Source organism: Portunus trituberculatus, chromosome 45 (assembly GCF_017591435.1).
Source record: "Portunus trituberculatus isolate SZX2019 chromosome 45, ASM1759143v1, whole genome shotgun sequence".
Taxonomy (NCBI): domain Eukaryota; kingdom Metazoa; phylum Arthropoda; class Malacostraca; order Decapoda; family Portunidae; genus Portunus; species Portunus trituberculatus.
In genome coordinates, this window is record NC_059299.1 from 5,529,680 (window position 1) to 5,532,479 (window position 2,800).

General features: G+C 38.7%; 1 long non-coding RNA gene across 1 annotated transcript; it reads left to right on the forward strand.

Annotated features, from left to right (window-relative positions):
* Positions 1–561: 561 nt before the first annotated feature.
* LOC123519649 lies at positions 562–1,217 on the forward strand. The gene is made up of 2 exons (XR_006679074.1): positions 562–686; positions 776–1,217. It is a non-coding gene; the product is annotated as an uncharacterized LOC123519649 (long non-coding RNA).
* The last annotated feature ends 1,583 nt before the right edge of the window (positions 1,218–2,800 follow it).

Below are 2,800 nucleotides of genomic sequence, written 5' to 3' on the forward strand. Positions count from 1 at the left end.
TTAAAAAAATAGGTTATGTGGCCACTATTTTCAAAGTCCACAGAGATGAGAAACCTTTCTCGTAAGATTTTTTATGCTATTGATAAAGTAGATATGTTAATATGTTAATAGAACCATCAAACTACACCTAAAAACCCGTGTGACTGAAACAAGAGTCTTTTGAAAATATGTTATGTGGCCACTATTTTTCAAAATTTACAGATGATAAAATTAATTCGTAAGAGTGTTTTTGCTATTGATAAGGTAGAAATCATAATAATCAGTCAATGTGTAAAGGAATAACTAGCGTCTTCCTCGTCTGTCTGTTATATCCTCTTATCTTTGTATATGTGTGTGTGCGTGTGGTTCTTTGGTACTGTATGTGTGCATTTTCTTGTATAAGTTTGTTGCATTTGTGAGTGTTGGTTCACGACGAAGGGTGATATCATTGTTGGAGTCACTGTGGATGAATGTGTAAATACTGCTTGTTGGTGGTTGGGAAGTAATTTTGATCTTTATATAATTGATCTTTATATAGTTCTTTACATTGTTTTCCTGGGTAAGGTTCATTGATTAATTTACGTGTAAGTTTAGGGTCGATAGTTCGAAGCTCTATGACACATTTTGAAGCTTATTTAGTCATTTCGAAGCCTTCGTCGGAGGTAGGGTGCGACTGGGTTGTCAGTTCTCCTCTCACCGTCCTGAAGGTAAGCAACCAACCCCCTCTACTGTGGTGATCAATTCTAGTTATAATTTAATGTTCTTACTGTAATTTTGTGTATGGTTATCGTTACAGGACCTTATTCCTGTCAAGGGCCGGGCAGCAAACGCGTCCTACGTGAAAGCTTCCTTGTAGCTGGTGGTTGACATCCAGTGAGGGTACCAGCTTGTGAGTGAGCTTCACCAACCGTTCTTGTGTCTCCTGTTCGTCGGAGGCAGATGTGTTACCTACCAGAGGAAACTCCAGTGCTGTAGGGAAGCGGATGTGACCACAGCGGCTCTGTACTGTTACACTCCGCGTTCTGGGTGCAACGAGTTTCCGGCATCACGCCAGATCTCCAGTTATTAAACACGAGTGTGAATATGTCGGCACCCTGTGTGCAGGAGTGGTGATTGACAATTTGTATTTTGTGGAAGTGTTAGCTGTTAGGGTTGTTTGAATGCTTGTGTTTTCGTGAGATGTGGTTGTGCGTTATTGAATGACGGGTGGCGTGAGTATGAATAAACTGTGAATTAGACTCTTCTTCCACCGAAATCAGACAATCCTTAGTTAAACCTTGGACCTGCCTCCCTCTGTAATTATTTACACAATGGAACCATGGAATCACCCTTAAAACAGTGTTACTGAAACACGAGTCCTTTATACATAAGACTTATTTGGCCAGTATTTTTCAGTTAACAATTATGAGTAACTTTTTTCATGATAGATATCATGTTAATCTGTCAATAGAACCACCAAACCTTCTAAAAACCCGTGTGACTGAAACAAGTTTCTTCAAATTGTAGGTTATGTTGCCACAATATTCTAAGTCCACAGTAATGTTGAGCTTAGTTCGTATGAGTGTTTCAGCATATAAATCATGTAAACCTGTCAATAGAATAGTTAGACTATCCTTAAAAATCCGTGTCACTGAACCAATAATAATTTGACACTACATGTTGTGTGGCCACTATTTTTCAGTCCGGAGATAAGATTTATCCATAAGATTGTTTTTGCTATTGATAAGGTGGAAATCATGTTGATTAATCTCTGAATGGAACCATAAAACTACCCTTGCTGCTGAAAGAAGCCACTACTTTTGAAATAAGATGGCGACGATGAGGTTTGTCCGTAGGAGTCTTTTTTGCTGTTGGGAAGGTAGACATTTTATTAATCTGTCAATAGAACTATCAAACTATTATCGAAACCCCGTGTAACTGACAAGTCTTCAGAAAATATAGGTTATGTGGCCAGTATTTTTGAGTCCACAAAGATGAGAAACCTTTTTCGTGTGTTTATGCTATTGATAAAGTAGACCCTTTCTTCTGCGTCTTGGGAACGGAGAGAACCGAACAGAGAAAGTTAGAGAGAATAGATAAGTACTTGTGAACCGTCCTAGCTATTCTAAACTTTTTCTTCCTTCCTCCCCTCCTTCATCTCTATTTTGTGCAGTGCGAAGGCGAGGGTCATTCGGAAGGTTCGGTACCCATTCGTTGAAAAATAGACGTGGAAATTGTGAGAGGAATCTGAGGCAGTCCTTCACGTATGAATAACTGGGAAGCGGTGAGTTGGTGGATTTGGAGGAAGAATTAGCGAGGAAAAAAAAACATACAGTATCCCTGGTGGAAAAAAAAAATGTAAATAAAACGATGTGAAGAGAAGGTGAGGCAGTGTTGTGGTTTTCAAGGGATTAAGAATACCCAACTCTTAGCAAAGGTACAAAACAAATGCTATTGTAAGGATAAAGGATTAGGATTTGGGATTTCATAAGATTAAAAACAAACCACGATGGAGATAGAAAAAAAAAATGAAGTGGTGGAAGATGAAGGGATGTTGTGATTTTGAGGGGCTAAAAATAACACCATCTATATCATTCACTCTTAAACAAAAAAAACAAACAAAATCGTATAAAGAGGAGAGAATGAAGTGATACAGAAGTGGCAGTGATGTTTTCAAAGGATCACAAAGGATACCAAGCGGAAACCGATACTTAGATAGGATAAGATAATGAGATAAAGATGAAGGAATACTAGATTGTGTGTGTGTGTGTGTGTGTGTGTGTGTGTGTGTGTGTACTTGACGCCAGGAAACTTATAACTACTCTCAAGTCCGTCTCTTCCC